A 15,176-nucleotide genomic window follows, 5' to 3' on the forward strand; every position below is an offset into this window, starting at 1 on the left:
GCAGAGAGAGCAAGCAGGATGTCTTAGGGCACAACACATTCACAATCACAGTCAAAATAATGGGGAAACTGATCATGGGATCCATTTAATTGGGATAAACCTGTTCCAAACCATCCATCTGTAGACCTTCATTCCCTTCAGCTCTTCCCAGAAGCAAAGCCCAGCATCGTAGGTCAAAGTAGTTTCACCCATTGGGGTTTGTATCTTGGAATTTGGAAGAAAATGGACTGGGAGACACAAGTACTAATTGCTAGGCTGCCTGCAAACACTGCAGGCAATGCATGCCTGTGTTACGGCCAGAAATGGTTGACAAATAAATGTGTGCTACCCCCATTCTGCCAGAGCTCCTGCATAGGCAGCTCAGGTGTTGATGCATTTCCTGCCCGTGAAGAAGGTGAAAAATCAGGAGAGACCAAGAACAAAGACCAGATGTGATTGGAGACTTCAAGAAAATATGATATCGAGGGAGATTTAAAGAGCTCAGTCTGGATAGCCAATCAGAAATGGGGAAAAAGAAACAGATTGAGAGGTGATTTGATCATAGGGAATAAGTGTTTCCCTGCAGAGAAAATAGAAGGTACTCAAGTGCTCTTGAATATAGAGGAGAAGGAATCAGCAGTGAGGATCGGAACCCAGGCAGCTTTGCATTGGAAATGAGGCACAAGTTTTATTTGCAACGACCATGACTAATCCATGCAACAACCATCCTTCTGTTATTCCCAGAGAGGGGCTGGATGCCTTTCCAGCACATTGGCTGTATCCAGTGGAAATGATCGGGTTCATGAGATGAAAATCAAGTGGTGTACATATAACAGGTCCTGCAGCAGCAGGAGGGAGGGAAATCATGGGCTCTGCTATGGGGATGAGCCCATGGAGCAGTGCAGAGATGGAGTTTGTCCATCAGAAAGGCAAGTCCTCAGTACACATCCTTTGTCCAAACATGGGCTTTCTGCAGCAAATTGAAAATATTGGAAAACTAAAAGGTTGGTTTATGGTGATTTTTTTCATCCAGGTGTGATACATTTGACTACCTGACCTGTAATGGTCCAGGCTTGGGGAAGCAGACTTAGATATGTGCACCTACTCCAAAACAACAGTGAAACAACCCCTTGCAGAGAGCAGAAGAAGAATTAGTTTTGTCTCATCTGAAGCCCAACTTTATTCCCAGATTTCCCTTCAAATAATGCACACACCACGTTAACTCCTGCTGAGTGAGTGCCATCATGGAGGGGAATGCAGCGCCTTGCCCGTGACTCAGCCTGAGTGGGAGAACATGCTGAGTGCGTGGCATGGGGAAATGACTCACAGTGCATGAACAGGGGGTTCGGGTCCAAAGGCAGAGAGGAATGTGAAGCCCATGGAGCTGATGATATGAAACAGGCACAACTTTACACCTTTCTCTGCTGTTCGTGAAAAGTGGGCTTGATTGGAAGTAGCAGGAATGGAAGCCTTCCTCGGGCAGGGTTGGCTTCACTTCATTGCAAGTGGAGATGGAGAGATTCCTGCAGCCTCCTTGCAGCACCTGTCTGTGGTTCTGGGAAACCAGCAGGAGCCACTCAAACACCTTTCCTAGTGCTGAGCACTCCCCAGAAAGCCCAGTGCCCCTCCTGTGGTGAATGCAAGTTCACCAGGTGTGTGCTAGGAACAGCAAAAAACCTTCATAAAGGAGCTAATAGACCCCCTTCTGGAGTGCCGTGGAGTTTAAATGAAAGCTTGCCAACTAATTAAAATCCCTTCATCCATCTCATAAACATCCTGGAATCGTTTTTCTCCCTGACTGAATTATTTAAGAGTTGGTTCCCTCAGGATTCAAAATGATTGTTTTAGTGTTGCATTACTGCAAGTTCAGTGTAGTGAGAAACCCTTTGGCCACGGAGGATCTTTGTTTGCGTAATAAAACTATAAAGAGATGCTGTTGCTCTGCATTCAGACATCTTCCTTCGGTCAAACCTGCCCCTGGTGAAGGAATGGTGTGAGAGAACACATTTCTCTGCGCTTGTGTTGGCAGAAGGATGGCCCCAGTGTGTCAATGGTAAGGAATGATGCCAGCAAATGACTTAAATAATGTGGAGAAGGGGTAGAAGAAGGCGCTCCCATGAGCAACATTGCTTGGCCAGCCCCATGTTGCTCATAGGAGTAGATCAAATATAATTTAATCTCTTTAACTGCCTCTCTAGGAAAGCTCATGGCTTCTTCCCCACCTGCCTCCATGCTCCCCATGCACTCCTGCTCCCACACATCCAGCACACGCAGAGCAGAAGTGCCAGTATATTTACACTCTCAAAAGCTTTGTGCTGTCATTATCTCTCCTCCACGCATATATGGCCTAATGAGAAAGTAGGAACATTATTAACAAAACGTAGCTTATAATGTTAAGATTTAATAGATTCCCATGGGAGGAAGAATTCAGTTTGACACTTGGGAGGAACCAAAAAGAGGAACTTTCTTTTATTTGACTGACACTCTGCTTGGAAAGCTGCAGAAAATCGTATTGATTGCACTGAGGCTGTAGAATCATTACTAAGGATCTGGCTGGAACATGTAATAGATACCTATCTATTCTGCAAATGACATCTACAAGCCTTTTATGTCTGACAGGAGCTGAGAGACTCAACCACCCTCACCACTGAGAGGCACCATTGAGGCTGAGGCTGCGGTCAGTGGCAATAAGATGTGCTTTGTTCTTGGCTAGCTCAAAGTGTGTTGGATTTTTTTATGGGCACATTCTCAAACGTGCCCTTCAACCCAACCCTGACACTTGCATACACATATATTAAAGTGTTTTATAATTAATTGCTACACTTAGGCCAGTGGGGCTTTGATGGTGCTGGGTCTGCCCTTAAGACTTTAATTTTTTCCATTATTATTATTATTATTATATTATTTTACAGCTGCTTCTACACAACTCAGTTCAGAAGATGACCAAAAAAAAAGCATGTAAAATGCAGAAGACAAAAGCAATTATAACCCAACACACATTCATTAGAGCACGAAAGAACAGAGCAGCCCTGCAAAGAGCAAACCATAGCAATGCCTTTGCAAGGGCCAAGAGACTCCAGCAGCTTCCAAGCGATGTCACATCCCGGGTTATCTTCATTTCTGTTCCCTTCCCATGCACTGCAGTTGATTCTTGATTTGGAAGATGCTGTTTGAAAGAATAATAAATCAGATGTTTTCAGCAAGGTTTGCAGTCAGGGTGAGATTTTAGGATCACAGAATCGTGAAGGTTGGACATGACCACTGAGATCGCCAACTCCAACCCCAACCCATCCCTCCATGCTCACTCACCACGTCCCTCAGTGCCACGTCTCCATGGTTCTTGAACAGACAGATTTCACCTGCAGCTGTTGGAAAGGAGGCACAGAAGCACGCTGCTTTCTTTCTACCTCCTATATCAATGACTTTTTTTCTCCCTAGTTGTTCCCTTTCTCTCAATTCCCCCTTTTCAGAACACCTTCTTCCCTTCTCCTTCCCCCAGAACACATGCTCCCAACTTTCAGGACTTGGCCCTAACCAGTTGCAACCCTTTGGCACATCTCCCTGAATAGAAAACCTGTTTAATTTCATCTCCAAATACTTCTGAAACTGCAGCAAAGCCAGGAATCTGCCTTCGACTGAATGAGCTTTTCAGAATCGTGTCTGAAGCTGAAGCCTGAGCCTCACCGGAGCTCTGTACCCGCACAAGTGAAAATGGAAGTTGTCAGGAGACAATGAGATTAGATCTTCACGAAGTGTGAACAGCAAATGGCCGGACTGCCACTAAAAAGAGAGGGCTGGAGATATAAAATGCTTCTAAATACAATTTCTAAAGGTTTTGAAGATGAAATTTAATGTGATAAGGAAAGAAAAGAAATAGAAATTCAAAGGCAATGGGAAAAGCGTTGACCTTTTGCATGGAAGAGACTGTCAGAGCCAAAGGTCCAGCAGGACCATCTCCAGCTGGGGGCCAGGCAGCTGCAGGTGGCTTTACCACAGGGGATATTGGGGTCACCTCCTCACTCAGCTCATGGTGGCATGGTGTGCACTGAACTGGTGAACCCAAGCCCAGCTCTGTCTGGGCTGAGTGGGGGCAGAGTAGATGTCCTCTTGGTCCAAGCTGTTCCTTTGTCTCAGGCTCTAGACCTAGGACAAGATGAGATGTATCCTAGAAGTCTCTGAAAGATTCATTCTGGCTTAAACTATTCTGTGATACCCCTAACTTAATGCCTGTAGCTACATTCTTACAGGAGTGCCTTTCTTATTATGTAGCTGAGTGTTATGCCAGCTCACTCATGCCCATAAGTGAGTGTATTAGTGCTGCAGGAGGACTTGTCTATGAATAAATCCTGACCTTTTGGATCATAGGGGTCTGCTGTGAATTAAAGCAAAGCTTTCTGCTCCTCCTATAATGAGAGTTGGGTTATGAACCTGCTGTATTGGTTTCCACTGCATTCAGCAGAGAGCATCTTAAATCAGAGTGGTGATGCTGAGCAGTCCATGGATGGAGGTGCCAGTGGGGTGCAGTGAGCAGAGCTCTGCTTCCCTCCTGTGTGTGCTCGTACAGAGAGAACAGCCTTAGTGCTGGCACTGTGCTAACCCACACATCCTTCTCAAAAAGCCAAAGAAATAGAGCATGTGTGAATGGACTGACCATGCATACGCTGCCATTAGGAATTACTTGGCTGGAAACACAGCTGGCAGTGAGGATGTGTGGGGCAGCTCAGCTGCAGAGCAGGGGTGATGGCATTCATTCTGCTACACCTGGGATTCTCACATCCTCTGGCACTGCATGTCTTTGTCAAGGCAATTAGGCGCTGCATTGCTCCGCTTTCTGATCCATCCAAGGTCCCCGCAGGCAGTTCCCGGTGGAGCAAAGCACTTATCAGAGCCACAGGCAGGCAGGGCTCTGCAGACCTGGACCGGGCACTCTGCCTGTAGCCTGGCACCACTCAGGGTTTTCAAGCTGATCCTTTAGATCTGCTCTTTGCCTCTGGCAATTCCCTCTGCACGGAGGCTGTGCTGTCAGCTCGGCTGAGATGAGCGAGCTCCGCACTGCTTGCAAGGCAGCTGCAGCTGAATCATATCATAGAACCATAGAATGGCTTGGTTGGAAGGGACCCCAAGGATTGTCAAGTTCCAACCCTCCAACCACAGAAAGGGCCACCAACCTCCAGATCTGCTACTAGACCAGGATGCCCAGAGCCCCATCCACCCTGGTCTTGAATGCTTCCAGGGATGGGGCATCCACAGCCTCTCTGGACAGCCTAACATCTCATTGCTCTCTCTGTGAAGAACTTCCCCCTGACATCCAATCTAAACCTTCCCTCCTTGAGCTTAAAACCATTCCCCCTTGCCCTATCACTGAGTAAAAAGATGATTCTCAGTTGAGTCAGTTGAATGGGAGGGTCCCTCCAGCTCCAGTCTTCCTGGGGGCAGCGGGGTGTCCTGTCATCATTGGAGGAGTTTGGCATCACCAGCTGCATGCAGAGTAAAAGTGGGATCCAGCCCTTGGAAATCCCACATGCTACTTTAGATGCTAAAAACAGTGATGAGCACCTGCCCTGTCCTCACCCGCTGCACCAGCCTTGTCCAGCTTTGTTCTCAGAGATGGAGTGGATTCTCCCTTGTGTGTAATTACTGTGGATTATACAAGAGTGGAGCTGCCTTCAGTCAGTCCTTAGGTTCTCTAACCCATTCTCCATGTCTCATTTCACCTGAGTCCAGCCAGCCCAGATGGCTTGAACTCCCCACTCAGGAGCAGCTGACCCAAAGTATTCATCTGCATGGCCAGGGCCTGGCCTGTGTCTCTGCTTGTTTTATTCCTTCTCTGAGGTTTGTTGGTTGTTCACAGCTGAACACAGGGATTCTTTCTCTGGCTTTCACTCATTTACACTCTCTCTGTGCCACTGCATTTAAGCATAGACCTAATGCACTACAGCAGGGAGCTTGTCACAACACATTAGCAGGGTATCTCTGGATTATTCCCTTCCATTGGCTGAACTACATCTCACTTTCTGGGAATATTTTAAGAACTTTTTCTATGTGTTGTACAAGGCACAGGAAATAGCTCCAACTTGCTTTGCAGAGCTGTGACACAGCCAGGCTGGTCCCTCACTGGGTGATTTTGATGCATGTCTTGAGCTGAAATCTTCCTGTATCTGATGACTTTCTTCCCTCTTTGAGCTTTATCTTGCTGAAGGCTCAATTCACCCGACCTAATGCTGATGTCTCGTGTGGGTGGGAAGAAGAGAGCTTAAGGTGAGCGTCCCCACCGAGTTGAATAAAAGCTAAAATGAGACGAACAGAAAGAACAAAGGTGAAAAAAAGTGGTTTTACTTTACAGAATATTTCAGTGCCTTAAAGCATCTCCCAGGTCCAAAACCAGGATGCCCTTAGGCCTTTTTCCACCAAACAGTGTTTCCTAGCCCAACCACCGACTCATTTTGCATTAAGTAATCCCAGTGGCCATCGCAGGGCCAGTGAAATGGCAGGCAGACACCCATAGATCAGCCTGCCTCATCCCACAGCGTGGTGATTACAGGCAAGATGTATGGGCTGGGTAATATCCGCAGCGCTGCCATTAAGCTGACTGGGGGTTTATCCAGGTCCTTTGGCTAGAATAACGAGGTTAATCACACAGACTTGTTTCACAATGATTACTTTCACAGCTCAAGCTCCCCACACACCTTCATCACAGCAGTATGAAATGGCTGGGATGGCATTAAGGAGCAGAAATCACCTGAAATCCACCGCTATCTTCCTGAGTTTGGGGGTGAAGCTGCTTCCCCCTTACACCCCAGTGAAATGCAAGCTCTGGGCTCATCCTGCTATTGGGAAATGAGACCAAAAGAGGCTGGGGATGATCTCAGCTTCCATTTAAGGATGGAAATGTGGCTGAGACATCACCATAGGCCTGGAATCCCATGGTCAAACCCTGCTGCACATCAGTGGGATTTCCCCTGATGGGAACTGCAGCTCTATTGAGGTTGTATTAGTATAAAACCGAGGGCACAACCAGACTCTCACAAGATGAGATTAAAGCAGTTTGCAGGAACTAGCATCCTATAGGGTCCCAAGGAAGAAGGGCTGATCCCTAACAAGATGCTTATGTTCCTTCTTCCCACCAAGCCAGGCCAATGGAGCACACTAAATGCTGGCAACAGAGAACAGGAAAAAAGGGCATTGAAAGCTGGCATTAAAAAACAGCACAGCATGTCCAGACCTCTCTGGTTCAGGCAATCCTTTACAACTAAGGAAGCATTTGTACAGTTTAACATTTTTTCTGTGCATTTCAAGGTCAAAACAGAGGTTCTTTGGGGGCTATTTGACCCCTGGTCTCTTTGCTCTCCTTCAGTGCAGCAGGACAACCCCAGAGCAGCACCATGTAACCAGCCCAGATGAAACCCTCCCAGCAGCATTCTGAGCTGAAGCAGGGCTCATCAAAAGACGCACGGAGCAGCAAATAACTCTCCTCCAGCAGCCAGGCACTGATCGATGGCAGGGGAAGGACATCGATTGCTTCTGCCCCTTCTATTTTGAGCCAGATGTGATATTTATTTATTATTTTTTCCCCCAATTCTCATGCAAACAAGAAGGCAGAGGAGTGAGGTCTTGTGTGTGTCCCCTAGGTGGCATCTACAGACTGTGCCGTGATGGTCCCCAGTGTTTCCTTGGGGTGATGCTTTTTGAAATCCCATATAACTCTTCCCTCTGGGTTTGGAGTCATTTTTTTATGTGAAGGCTCTGAGAAGCCATCAGAGCTCCCCAGCCACATCTTCTGGATTACCAACACCTCCAGCAGCTCCGTCTGGACATCACCCCTCCCTTTGGTACTTGCATCTCCTGGTGGAGACACCCCGTGAATTGAATTGCTGCATGAATTTCATATTGAGACCCTGCTTAATAATTCACTCTGTTAAAAGCATTCCTATGCTCTGCTTTGTCTCTGTGACATCCTTTACGATCTGGGGGTTAAACTCTGTTTGCTGTATGGGTGAGGTGATCGGTGAAAGAGGAGCACTGAGTTACACAAAGGTGTAGATCCAAGGAGACTGATAGCAGAAGGAAGAAAAACACTGGAAAATGCCCTGGTTTCCCAATGGCCTCTGATCTTCAGCAGATGTGGAGAAAGTTACATGGGGTGATGCTGGTCCAGGTCCCTCTCATCATACAGATATTGGACTTTGGATCATTCACAGGCAAACGCAGAGCCTTCAAGCAAACATCTACAGCATTAAATACACCTATGTCACACTGCATGACCCTAGAAATAGTTGTGGGCTTCATCATCACTGCTCTGGGGGAGAGAGGGTCATGAGAAGAACTTTGGGGCTCCGCTTTGGTAACAGCAGCCATTGTGGTCCTGTGCATGAATATCAGGGAGCAGACAACAATGGGATGGCTCAGCTCATCTCTGCCCTGTCAGAAGGATGGAGGTGCCTCAGAGAAGCTGTGACCTACATTGCCTTGCTGGAAAACAGAAGGTTGTCCTGGATGTCCTGCCCTCAGAGCACACGTGCAGATTTGCTGGGGATGCAGAGGAAGGGATGGGGTGCAGTGCTGGCTCAGCGGTTTGCAGCATGGCATAAATCACCAGCACTGCTTCCCCTGCAGGGAGTGAGGGATGGACAGTCCCTCTGGGTGCAATGCATGGGATAATGAACGTCTGAGTGCTGCCAGGAGGCAGTGACAAATTAGCAATGCCTTCAGCTCTGACCTCTTGCTGGGGATGCAGAAGCCATATATCGGTCAAGGACAAGGACGCTTCTCTGCTCTTTAAGAAATTTTATCTTGCTTAGGCATTTCTTGATCCTTTTTGCCTGGATACCAAGGCCTTAGAGCATCTCTCTGAGGCTGAAGCATGCTCCCATCCTCTCACAGAACTTCTGCTGTGGATGCCCAGCCACTCTTTCAGCTGGTTCCTGTGACCATGGTATGGTCTGCAGGAGCAAAAGGAGTCAGTGGAGGACACCCTGACCTATAATGCTTGTAACTCAGGAGCCCAGTTCTTAATAAACCAATGAAACTGCAATGGGAAGGAGGAGATAGGGCAAGCTGGTGCACCTTTAGCTGGAAGTAGATATAAAGAGAGAGAAATCAGAGCTAAGGACCTCAGGAATGGAGCAAAACCACCCAGCAGAAACAGGAGAGCAGCCCCAGCAGATGCTGCAACCCCAGACTGACCTGCTCCCCTCTCTGCTTCTCTGCTCATTTGAGATTGAAGGGATTACACTGGCTGCTGTGCCTGCAGAACGCTCCAAGCACTTAGTGCCGAGGGAAGCATCTGTGCTGCTTATAGGGGTTCAGCTGTTAAATAGCCCAAATTTCCAGGTGCTTTATTAGAAAATAACCACTTTGTGGCTTCAACCCTTCTAGGTTTGGTGCTTTAGGGTCTGCACTTTTAGCCATCATTTCACAGTTCCTCTTTTTGAACAGGAGGTGACCATTCCTGCAGGTTGAGAAGCTGGAAACTGAATACAGACCAATAAAACCTTCCCAGAAGGAACTGGGGCTGGGATTCATGAAGACCACAATGAGTTTCTGATTGGAAGCAAAGCTTTTGATGCACAGAGTGCTGCCAAAGGGCAGCAGCACGCTCAGCCTTAAACACAGCAAAAATTGCATCCTTGTGTACTACTGGACACCAGCAGCAGATAGATTTGAGCACACTGGTGCTCAAAGGTGCTAAGCTGGAGCCAAAACTTGCAAAATGAATTCAGTTTGGCCAAATATGTAAAACTTAAAGGGAATGCAGAGTTTTGGGTTGAGCCATCCCAAGACGCAACAAAACCACAGGTAAAAGACCCACGGGAGCAAGCATCCCTGCTTGCTTGAGGTCAAAAACTGCCCAGGCAGAAGCCTGGAATCCGTGAAGAATGCCTCTGGCTTCATACATGGCCCCATCCCAGGCAGTCTGGGATGAGCATGGGAGAGGCAGAAGAATCAGGTTATGAGCAACAAAAATCCTCTGAGAGTGGTGCCTGCTGCTTTGCAGAGGGGTGGGGAAGGAGGAAAAGTGAAGCACGTGCTTCTATTCTATTCTATTCTATTCTATTCTATTCTATTCTATTCTATTCTATTCTATTCTATTCTATTCTATTCTTCTTTCCATTCTATTCCTTTCCATTCCATTCCTTTCTATTCTATTCTATTCTATTCTATTCTATTCTATTCTATTCTATTCTATTCTATTCTATTCTATTCTATTCTATTCCATTCCATTCCATTCCATTCCATTCCATTCCATTCCATTTTCTTTCCTCCTTCATACAGACAATGGCACTGCACTGCTCCGAAGGCAGCTTTGCCCTGTTATTAACTGCTCCACAGCAGCAATTGCTGCAGTTGCCACAGCAATGCTCTGTGTGCATGGAGGAGGAGTGGGCTGTCAAGCAAAACTTTCCCATTCACACAACATGTCCACCATGAGGACATCCTAGAACAGATGCCAGAGAAAGAAATACAGCACCTGTCCAAACTGCATCTCTTTCTGCAGACCTCCTTTGTCATTTCTTTCCCCCTAAATAAATAGCAGTCCTTTGGTTGACCCTCATTCAGCAGCTAATTTTACTTGATGAAGACAAATTCCTGGTTGAGCAATGATGGAGAAAAACCTTCATGAGGAATGAAATTAACAGGCTGCTATGACCTTAAGCTCTATGAATGGAGCATTAGAGGCGTATCAGTACTCTCCATGCTCCTGAAGGACTGCCATACTTTATAAAACAGACCAGAGGAACTACCCAGTAAATGGCTGGCCTTGTATTTCCCCAGTGGGAACCTACAGGATCACAGTTATCGTGTTCCCAGAGAAAAATTAAGTTGGAAAAAAAGATGACTTTTATCTATGTGACCACATTATTGTATTGCCACAGCAGATAGGTGAGTGGGCTCTCCCACCGCCTTCCAGAGTGACCACCTCATCTGTCCATGGGCCATGGCTGGTGAGCCACAGAAGGTGGAACTCTTGAGAGCCCATTGAATATCAGGAGATTGCCTGTGAGGTTATTGAAAGTAAAAGATGTACCACCATTCCCACAGACATGGAAAAATAAATGGAGAGGGTACAGAGCTGATCTACACTTCACATTCAAAGAAATCCCATTGAGATCCTGAGATCTACCCAAGCAATTGCTGGATATGGGTCCTCCCCATACCCTTCTGGCATGGCCTTGCTCAGCCTCCCAGGGCCATCTGCCCCCAGGGCACTGTGCAATCCTTCATGCCACCACGATGATGCCTTTTATTGAATTTTCCATGCTGTTTAGATTTTCATTTTATTTCTGTTTTGCTGCTTTTTTGCTCTCTGCATAGAGGCCCCGTGCGTCATTCCTTCTGGGTTTTATTTGATTGCCTTTTGGAGAGGAGAAGATTAATATTTCATCAAATGTAAAGGGAATAAATAACCGGATTTGAAAGACATGACTTGAGTGGCATTTATGGGGCTGGAGAAGAGGGAGGGATTTTTGCCACAGGGAAACCATAGTTCTCTCTGTGATCTCCACAAGACGTTTCCATCACCAATGGCACATCCATGCCTATGATGTCATGTCCCTTGGGGACACAGGCATGTCCCTGTGTCTGCAAAGCATCTCCAGCATCACGTGCACCTGTGCAACCCTACCACGTCCATCAGTGCCGCACAACTTTGCTAACAGCAGTGCAGCCACAGCTCACAAAGGCAGAACTCTTCGGTCTGCTGGGTTGATGGGATCAGACTCTGGAATAAAACAGGGGATTTTATCATGATATTAAACGGTGGCATTTTGTCTAATGGGAAATGCCAACACGGCAATTGGCAAATTTGGGTTGACTTCACTAAAAGCGTTTTGATTGAGGAAAATAATAATTACGACTATTACTGTGATTAGTTTAGAGCTCTGCCTTGAGGTTTAATTAGCTGTAAAACAAAAGCTTTTCTGTTCCTGTTCTATTCAAAACTGACACTTCCTCCCGAAAGCAATTTGAAAAATATGACAAGCTATTTTAAGAAACTCAGAAATCAAATGAGATGTTCAGTCAGATCCCAGATCTTTGTGAGTTTCCCAGCTTCTTCCAGTTTGCTTGCTTTAATTTGCAGATGCTCTTTCAGGGTCCTGGTTAACGTGGTGTACTGAGAGAGGGAAAAGAAAGCATGGGAGGAAGTGCTGAAAGGGTCAATCTCCTGCTGCATGGAGCAGTGAGAACAGCATGTGTGCTGCTTGGGTTCCTTCTCCCAGTAGGATGCTGGTTTATCTCCCTGCATGACTGTATGGACAACTCCTGCAGACAGATGGGATGAGCAGGGTCTGAAGTGCCTGGAGGTCACTTGAGGCTTTATTGAGGTCTTCTGGACAACAACAAACAAACCCCTCTGCCATCACTGCTTTAAGGCAATAACTGATAAAGGATGGTGTTGGCTAAGCAACGAGCCATTGACCTCCCTTCCTGCAACATATTTAGCAGGTCTGTGGGTTAAGCTTTGACGTTCTTCCTTGCAGAGCAGCCATAAGGCTTGCAGGAACAAAACACGCTACCCAAAACAAGGCTACCCAAATCTGTGGCATAACTACACAACGTGCTGACTTGGGGGAGGAACACGTGGTGCCAGCAACCACTCTTTTTTTGGTCAGAGGGAATGTGAGAACATCTTCTTGCCCTCACGGCAGCTCAAAAAGAAGGAAAATGGGTCAGAAACCGGAGACAGAGCCTGCAATTGGATTTTAAAGCAGCTCTGTACTCTGACAGCCCTTCCTCCCCTGAGCACCGCGCTAAAAACTATCCTGTTTTGCTTGATTGACACAGGAAAAACACAGCCCCAGCTCACCAGAAGGGAAACAGAGGCATATTGCCAATCTTGGCTCTGTGTGCAACCAAGAAACCAGACTTCACTATTCTACCAGCTCAACCTGTATCTCCGTGGCAGTGGGGTCTGTTGTGTCCCATTTGGAAGCAAAGCTTTGTGGCCATCACTGCAACCAACGTCCCATGAGTGAATGGGGGACGTGTGTGCCATGTTCTCAAGGAGCAGCCCTGGTCTCATCCCTGTTGGATGTGCCGTGCAGGTTGGACACACAGAGCAACCCCAAGCAGGGTAAGAGGAGGCTGCAAGGTGACAAAGGAGCTCTGCAGTGATGTAATTCACACAAAAACAGCCCCAGAGATGCTTGGAAACAGAAGCATCAAACTGTGTGCAGTTACATAAAATAATAACATCCCAAAGGCAGATAAAGTCAGCCTAAATCGCTCCTCTTCCTCCTTCCCAGAGTGCCTATATTTCTCTTCATCTTCCCATCCCTAATATCCATCTCCCACGTTTGTCTCTGCGTCTCACCCAGGAGTTTGAGATTAACCATGACGAATAGACTGATTCCCTTGTCTCAGGGACTGCTTTATTTTTCCTTCGCTGCATCTGACAAGTTGCATTTTACTATAAATCCCCTCAATTAGGCCTCTAAAACAGCACCACAGTCATCTCCCTGAAATATGGGGAAGGAATTACCTTCACATCCCTGGCAACCAATTCCTTAACTAAAAATAGTTGATGTTCCTTTTGGCTTTCACCCTATGCTTTGGGCACCTGAGAACACAGTGAATATTGCACTTGTCTGGGCACTGGGCAAGATGAGATGGCCAAGGAATGGCCCAGGGCTGGAGGAGGCTGAAAGTGGTGTTTTCTCCTCAGCTGACTTGGGGTATAGTGTAGAAATGATTCTCCTGGCAGCAAAGTGTGCCCTGTGCCTCACAAAGCCCCAGAGAGACCCCAAAAGCAGAGTGTGGAGCTGTACCCCAGCCTCACAGTGCTGTCAGTGAAGGGCTGAGCTTCCCTTCCTGTGGATGCCCCAGCTCAAAACCTGCATTGCTCCCCCAGACTCGTGGCTCTGCCTCTCCCCCACCACATCAAGGGATCTTTCTCAAGCCCCTTCTAGAAAGCACTGAAGGGAAAAGTAACGCAGAGGTGGCCCTGGAGTTTGTCTTCTGTCACTGTCAGGGGTAAGAACATCAGGAGACCGAGGAGACAAAGAGTTTCCTCCGTTTATCAAAGCTTTACATATTTTCAAACATCTTTGGCAAAGCAGTGACACACTTGATTAAATCCAGCTAATACCAGAAGACGTATGTATGTGTTGTTTATTCCCGTTAATGACTGGGATGGAAGGATTCACCCTTTGGGGTCCAGGGTGCAGCTCTGGCTGGATGCTCACTGTGGTCTGGCGGGACCTAGTTTGCCTCCCCACTTTCTCCCATGATTCGGAGACAGAAAGTGGCTCAGAGAAGACAGATGGAGGTTTCGGCAGTGAATCCATCAGAGGACACTGCCCTCCTATTGATCTGTCTGCAATGAGCTGGGGGTGGAGGCTGTGGCTGGGAGACAGAGGGGAGCAGAGTTCTGCTGCCAGCAGATGCGCTGATGTCAGGAATGGTAAATGTCTCTAGTCCCCCCCAGGATGGACACCCCAATGGTGACATCTCCTGTTGTCCTCTTCCCAGCAGCACACCATTATTCCCTCAAGGAAAGAAGAAACCATAGCTTGCTGCCTGGCTTTCTGCTTCCAGGTCCCAAGGTATTACATCAACCACAGCTGCCCCAAGCCCCAGGTGGGTGCAGATGGGATGCCCAGAATCTGCCTCAGCTTCACTCAGGCAGAGACTGATCCAGCTCAGAGGTGGACCCAAGATATGGAGACTTATTGTACATCACTCCAGAAACTCAGGCTGGAAGCTGCCAGGGGATGGCACAAGACAGAGACTCCTTCATAACTGAGGCTTATGCTAAAGGGTGTTGTTAGACCCATGAACATTGTTCAGGCTCCCTCGCATTGCCACACTGCTTCCCCACTCCCCAAGATGTGTCCCATAAACCAGTGTACCTTTGCTGGCTGTTCAAGCCCCACAGCTCCTTCCCTATTGCCTCTGCACCTTCCACCACCCACCCTATGCAGAATACTGCCCTCAGGAGGCACTTTCCACCCGTGACTCAGTTTCTCCTGTTGCAATCAAATGTCCCCAGTACAAGGAGGGTCTGAAACCCATTCCCCACATCCCTATGGGAAATAGGCTGATTCACCAGCCAGTTTGCACAGGGACTGCAGGCTGTGGCAGTGACAGAAGGCGAAGCCTCCCTTTCCCCTACCAGTGTGCCAGAACAAAATCCTACGAATGCAGCAGCCCTTCTGCAATCTGCAGCCCGAATCCCTTTGCACGGAGCCACGGGTGCC

Source organism: Coturnix japonica, chromosome 24 (assembly GCF_054131305.1).
Source record: "Coturnix japonica strain WE chromosome 24, WE-NBRP24, whole genome shotgun sequence".
Lineage (NCBI taxonomy): Eukaryota > Metazoa > Chordata > Aves > Galliformes > Phasianidae > Coturnix > Coturnix japonica.